Source organism: Aquarana catesbeiana, linkage group LG04 (genome assembly GCF_042186555.1).
Source record: "Aquarana catesbeiana isolate 2022-GZ linkage group LG04, ASM4218655v1, whole genome shotgun sequence".
NCBI classification, from domain to species: Eukaryota; Metazoa; Chordata; class Amphibia; order Anura; family Ranidae; genus Aquarana; species Aquarana catesbeiana.
In genome coordinates, this window is record NC_133327.1 from 411,880,719 (window position 1) to 411,887,860 (window position 7,142).

The 7,142-nt window shown below is 47.0% G+C and overlaps 1 pseudogene; it reads right to left on the reverse strand.

Moving 5' to 3' along the window:
• Nucleotides 1-6,498: 6,498 nt before the first annotated feature.
• LOC141141959 (U2 spliceosomal RNA) lies at nucleotides 6,499-6,669 on the reverse strand (annotated as a pseudogene).
• Between the last annotated feature and the right edge of the window lie 473 nt (nucleotides 6,670-7,142).

Consider the following 7,142-nt stretch of genomic DNA (forward strand, 5'->3'; position numbering starts at 1 on the left):
GCTAAAGGTTATAACACATAATTTCGGCTTGCCCATTGGTTGCTAGCGGTTACTGCACATTATTAGCACTCACTTATTGGTTGCTGGGGGTTACAGCACATCATTACCACTCACTGATTGGTTTCTAGAGATTACAGCAGATTACTACTGTTCACTGACTGGAGCAATTCCAAATAATTGAGCAAGTAAAGCAGCACATTAATACACATAGTACAGGAAAGGGTCAGAGACTGCAAATATACTGCAGGAGAGCATCAGAGACTGCGGACATGCTACAGGAGACAATCAGAGACTGCGGACATGCTACAGGAGACAATCAGAGACTGCGGACATACTACAGATGACAATCAGAGACTGCAGACATGCTGCAGGTGACAATCAGAGACTGCAGACTTGCTACAGGTGACAATCAGAGACTGCGGACATGCTACAGGTGACAATCAGAGACTGCTGACATTATACAGGAGACAATCAGAGACTGCGGACATTATACAGGAGACAATCAGAGACTGCGGACATACTACAGCTGACAATCAGAGACTGCAGACATTATACAGGAGACAATCAGAGACTGCGGACATACTACAGGTGACAATCAGAGACTGCGGATATACTACAGGAGACTATCAGAGACTGTGGACATGCTACAGGAGACAATCAGAGACTGCAGACATACTACAGGTGACAATTGGTGATTGCAGATATGCTACAGGAGACAATCAGAGACTGCGGACATTATACAGGAGACAATCAGAGACTTCTGACATGCTACAGGAGACAATCAGAGACTGCGGACATTATACAGGAGACAATATGAGACTGCAGACATTATACAGGAGATGGTCAGAGAACTTTCAGCAATGCACAGCTTTACAGTTGAATAACACAGCTCAGAGTTTCAGCAGTCAGGCATTTTATGGGTGTAAGGACATACCTGGCCATCTGTGCAAACTGCATACAGCCAGAGATCTGGGGGTGGGGCTTCCACTCTCTGCTCTCACTACAACTGCTCCCCCCTGTGCATACAGGCATGGGGTGGGGTTAGAGCATCAGTGGAGCTCTTGGCCCCACCCCCAGACCTCTGTATTCCCCAACCAGTATGGAGCTCCACTGATGCTCCCACTCCAATCACTGCTCTCACTACAGCCGCTCTGTTCCGAGCATACAGGCTGCATGGGGCGGGGTCAGAGCGTCAGTGGAGCTCCCGGCCCCGCCCCCTATCTGCTGGCTAGCTCTGGAATACAGCCTCCCGTGTCCTCTGTGCGCTTTGCAAAGCCGTCATCGGGGCCCCAATTTGCAGGTAGCGCGGGCTCAATGCTTTGGGCCCCACAACAAAGATTGGGCCCTGGGCAGGTGCCCCGTTTGCCCTGCGTTAAAGATGGCCCTGTAATGTACCCTAGTTCAGCAGCTTAGGTTGTAGGCTCTTTGCCTTTTTGCACACCCTCCTTCTCTGCCTAACCTTTCGGCGCTTCCTCTCATTTCTCACTTTACCCTCCACCCTGATAAAAATCACCATCTGCATGTGCTGCAAGCTGCAAACCTCAAGCAACAGGGAGGAAAGTCTGGCATGAACCTCGCTCGAAGTCTCTTAACCCCTCCCTCCCATCTCCAGCAGTATCCTTGACCAGGCAGGTGTTTTGCAGCTGCTGGAGGGAAATTAAAAAATGTCCCCTAATCAATACCATGCCCAATGTCTTAATGCCATCTAGGCAACACTGTTGATTTCCAGCTGGTTCCCATTCCAACTGGTGGAGTCAACCCTCTTCTGCCAGTTTATGACCTTTACTGCATCATAGTGGCAGGTACCCAGCCACCATTTTTTGCCCAGAAAGCCATACCTGTGCAATGATAATGTCTCTGTATCACTAAACCACATTGTCAGTAGTAGGGATGAGCTTCGTGTTTGAGTCGAACCCATGTTCGACTTGAACATCGTATGTTCGCTCGTTCATCGAATTACAAACGATATGGGCCGTTCGTACCAAATTCGAGTGGCGCGTCACGGTCCATAATTCACTGCGGCATTGCAGTGCGTTACTGGCTGATGATTGGCCAAGCATGCACTATGACCCGCATGCTTGGCCAATCACAGTACCGTCTGTAAAGAGAGCCGTAATTGCTTGATTTAAGTTAGATAGAGTAGACAGGTGAGTCAGTTAGCTGAACTTACAGTGTATTGTATATATATATATATATATATATATATATATATATATATATATATATATATACATCCTAGGTGTTGTATCTATATATTTACACTGTATTCAGTTTAGCTAGATCCGTTCCTGTTATTCTCTTCCTACTGCCAGGCAGGCAGGTGTTTTTACAGTATTTACAGCTACCTGAAGAAAATTGCTGGTGTTCTTCTGATCCTATTAGTCCTATAGAATTTACAGTTAGTGTACTGCATCCTCTGCACAGTGTGCACCTAAAGCTACCTGAAGACAACTGCTGTTGTTCTGCTCCTATTAATACCACAGACAGGCAGCTACAGTATTTACAGTTAGTGTAGTGCGTCCTCTGCACAGTGTGCACCTAAAGCTACCTGAAGAAAATGAGTGGTGTTCTTCTGATCCTATTAGTACAGTACCGCAGGCAGCTGCTGTATTTACAAGTTAGTATAGTGCGTCCTCTGCACAGTGTGCACCTAAAGCTACCTGAAGAAAATTAGTAGTGTTCTTCTGATCCTATTAGTACAGTACCGCAGGCAGCTGCAGTATTTACAAATTAGTGTAGTGCGGTCTCTGCACAGTGTGCACCTAAAGCTACCTGAAGAAAATTGGTGGTGTTCTTCTGATCCTATTAGTACAGCACCGCAGGCAGCTGCAGAATTTATAAGTTAGTGTAGTGCGTCCTCTGCACAGTGTGCACCTAAAGCTACCTGAAGAAAATTGGTGGTGTTCTTCTCCTATTAATACCACAGACAGGCAGCTACAGCATTTACAGTTACCTGAAGAAAATTAGTGGTGTTTTTCTGATCCTATTAGTACAGTACCGCAGGCAGCTGCAGTATTTACAAATTAGTGTAGTGCGTCCTCTGCACAGTGTGCACCTAAAGCTACCTGAAGAAAATGAGTGGTGTTCTTCTGATCCTATTAGTACAGTACCGCAGGCAGCTGCAGTATTTACAATTGAGTGTAGTGCATCCTCTGCACAGTGTGCACCTAAAGCTACCTGAATAAAATTGGTGGTGTTCTTCTGATCCTATTAGTACCGCAGGCAGCTGTAGTATTTACAAGTTAGTGTAGTGCGTCCTCTGCACAGTGTGCACCTAAAGCTACCTGAAGAAGATTGCTGTTGTTCTGCTCCTATTAATACCACAGATAGGCAGCTACAGCATTTACAGTTAGTGTACTGTGTCCTCTGCACAGTGTGCACCTAAAGCTAACTGAATAAAATTGGTGGTGTTCTTCTGATCCTATTAATACCACAGGCAGGCAGCTACAGTATTTACAGTTAGTGTAGTGCGTCCTCTGCACAGTGTGCACCTAAAGCTACCTGGAGACAATTGCTGCTGTTCTGCTCCTATTAATACCACAGACAGGCAGCTACAGTATTTACAGTTAGTGTACTGTATCCTCTGCACAGTGTGCACCCAAAGCTACCTGAATAAAACTAGTGGTGTTCTTCTGATACTATATTAATACCACAGTCAGGCAGCTACAGTATTTACAGTTAGTGTACTGCGTCCTCTGCACAGTGTGCACCTAAAGCTACCTGAAGACAATTACTGTTGTTCTGCTCCTATTAACACCACAGACAGGCAGCTACAGTATTTACAGTTAGTGTACTGTGTCCTCTGCACAGTGTGCACCTAAAGCTACCTGAAGACAATTGCTGTTGTTCTGCTCCTATTAATACCACAGGCAGGCAGCTACAGTATTTACAGTTAGTGTACTGTGTCCTCTGCACAGTGTGCACCTAAAGCTACCTGAATAAAATTGGTGGTGTTCTTCTGATCCTATATTAATACCACAGGCAGGCAGCTACAGTATTTACAGTTAGTGTACTGTGTCCTCTGCACAGTGTGCACCTAAAGCTACCTGAAGACAATTGCTGTTGTTCTACTCCTATTAATACCACAGACAGGCAGCTACAGTATTTACAGTTAGTGTACTGTGTCCTCTGCACAGTGTGCACCTAAAGCTACCTGGAGACAATTGCTGGTGTTATTATACTAATAATACTACAGGCAGGCAGTTGATTCTACATCTCTCTGCAGGCCATTAGTATGTCTGGAAGGCCAACAAGGAGAGGCAGACAGTCATAAGCCAATAAAAGAGGGCAAGCAGGCTCTGTGTCTAGAGGCAACAGTGCTGGTCATGGAGATGGTGCATCCTCATCAGCACGTGGCCGTGGGACACGCTTGTCCTTTTATTGGCCATGTTGAGTCGCAACATACAGAAGACTTGGTAGAGTGGATGACCAAGCCGTCCTCATCCTCCTTATCTTCTCTCACCCAGGCTCAGGGTACTTTGTCTGGCAAAGCAGCTGCCAACGCGGCCTCTTCCCTCAGCTCAATGGCATCAGTCACTCCTTCCCTAGCCCCACCATGTACTCCTGAGGAGTCCCCCGAACTGTTTGATCACAGTGTTGGGTACATGCTCCAGGAGGATGCCCAGTGTTTTGAAGGCTCCGGTGATGGTACCCAGCTAGAGGAAGGCAGTAACATGAGCCCAGAGAGAGGGGGTGACCAAGAAGGACAGCAATCTGGCAGTCATGTTCCCCCAGCTGCAGCATACTGCCAGCTTTGCTCCAGTGATGAGGAGGGAGGGGATGATGAGGTCACTGACTCCACGTGGGGGCCTGATAAGAGAGAGGAGGAGGAGGAGGCACATCACCAATGAGGCAGGATGCCCTCCAGGGGCCAGCTTAAGGGCAGTTCATTGGCAAGCATACCTAAAAGACCCACACCAAAGAACAAAGAGGACCTCTCCTTGCTCCTCATCAGCTGGGATCTCCAACCCCACTATACCTTCAGTCCTCTCTGGACCTGCACGGAGAGGAATGAAGGTGTAGAATTAGGTGTGTCACAGCCAAGTACTTGGGGGCAATCTACTATCGGTGCACCGACATCAGATTGTACAAGGCAAATTTCCCTGACCCAGGTGCTGTACCACCGAAAGAAGTTCGATCCCAGCCATCCACATGCTCAGTGGTTGAATGCTAGCTTGGCTAAATTGCTAGCACTTCAACTGCTGCCTTTTCAGTTGGTAGACTCTGCCCCCTGAGTTTGTGGAATGCGTGGTTCCTCAGTGGTAATGAACTGGGGGGGTTACCCATGCCGTTTGTCTCACAGATTTTCATCCATATTGACTTTTATTCCTTTAAAAATGTAATTTTGTGCAGGGACTGTTCTAAGCACAGAAAACACTTTACAGGCATACTATAGACACCCCCCAGGTACGATATTTAAAGGAATATTTCACTTTTTTTTCACTTTAAGCATCATTAAAATCACTGCTCCCGAAAAAACTGCCATTTTTAAAACTTTTTTTGCATTGATCCATGTCCCCTGGGACAGGACCCGGGTCCCCAAACCCTTTTTAGGACAATACCATGCAAATTAGCCTTTAAATTTAGCACTTTTAATTTCAAACCTTCGAGTCCCCTAGACTTCAATGGAGTTCTAAAGTTCTTGCAAATTTTCGATCTGTTCGCAGGTTATGGTGCGAACCGAACCGGGGGTGTTCGGCTCATCCCTAGTCAGTAGGTGGGAACTATATATCCTTTTCAGTGCACAATATGAAAGTTGGTGGCTCAGAAAGATGTAGGATATGGCACAATGTCCTGCACCTTGGTAATGATGACCTTTCCCTCCTTTTCCTCAATGGCCTTAAGCACACAGACCCCCACATAACTACCAGTCCTCTCAATAGCCATAGAGCCTATGCATTTTTTTAGCCCACAGTGGAGTGCACAAAAACAGAACTAGGGTGTGTCAAGTGGTTCCCTCCTGAAGAGGAAGGACTCCTCCCTCACCCCCTGGGTGCAGGACTCCTGACGTTGGTACGGCTCCTCTCCCCATTATCAGTCGAAGCTGACCAACGAGTACTGGATGGGAGGATCTCTTGAAGAGAGACCAAGTCAGGAGAGGAAGAAACCTGATGGTCTTACATCCTCCCCCTAGACTTCAGGGTAGACCTGAAGAACTACACCCTACAATCCTAAAGGAAAGTGACACACAAAAAGTGACAGGCGTAAATAAAAAAATCAAATAAAAGGGCTGATGTGCTAGACAATGACTAGGCCTTGCGGCTTGGACATTATTTTTCCCCTGGTCTCAGCCAAAAGGCCTAGCCCATGTGGTATGGTGCAATATGCATTAGTGTTGTGGAGGAGTGCCCTTTCTCATTATGGGATCCCACATCCAAAGTGATACTACAGGCCCTCTGCTTTCCCAGGCCCTGGTCAAACCAGGTAGCACTGCTCAAATCTGGAGGCACTGGGCTCCTCGTAATCATCCACCATGTAATTACTCCTGGTCTCCACTACTGGGGATGCTCTGATTTCTATTCCCTAGGGAATTCCCTCAGGACACTCCTCATACCAGCAGGGATACTCTAAAGCCATCCATAGGGATGGAATGATGGTGGAGCACACCTACTGGACACTGATAAGAACAGATAGTACACTTGATCTTAGCCAAAAAGGCTGAGAAGCATTGCAATGCCCCAGGCAAATTGCTGCTATGCTGTTTTGCAGCTAGTCAGCCTGGGGCACAGGGCCCCTATTAATCAGAGACTCTGGAAGCTCAAGAGGTAGGCCGAGAGGTGACTGACCTCATACCAGCTATGCCAGGTCATGTGTAATAATAGCACCCTCCTGCTAGTTGCCCTTTGGATGAGAAGCTGTACACATGTGTATCTTGCCTGGCACATGTCCGGAACAAGGTGATTTAGTGGTTCCTGGTTAGGCACCCTGGATTTCAGGATGTCCTACAACAAGTCACAAGAGTGTGCGGTCACTTTACGTTTAGAAACTGAATGCTTGCTTGGCCAAAATTCAGCACCAATACAAGCTACCTGCCAACTGCTTGATATGTGATACACTCACAAGCCAGGACTTCATATTGGTTATGCTGCAATGACAGCCTCAGCACCACCAGACAATCACCCATGTCGAGCTCCTGATTCAAG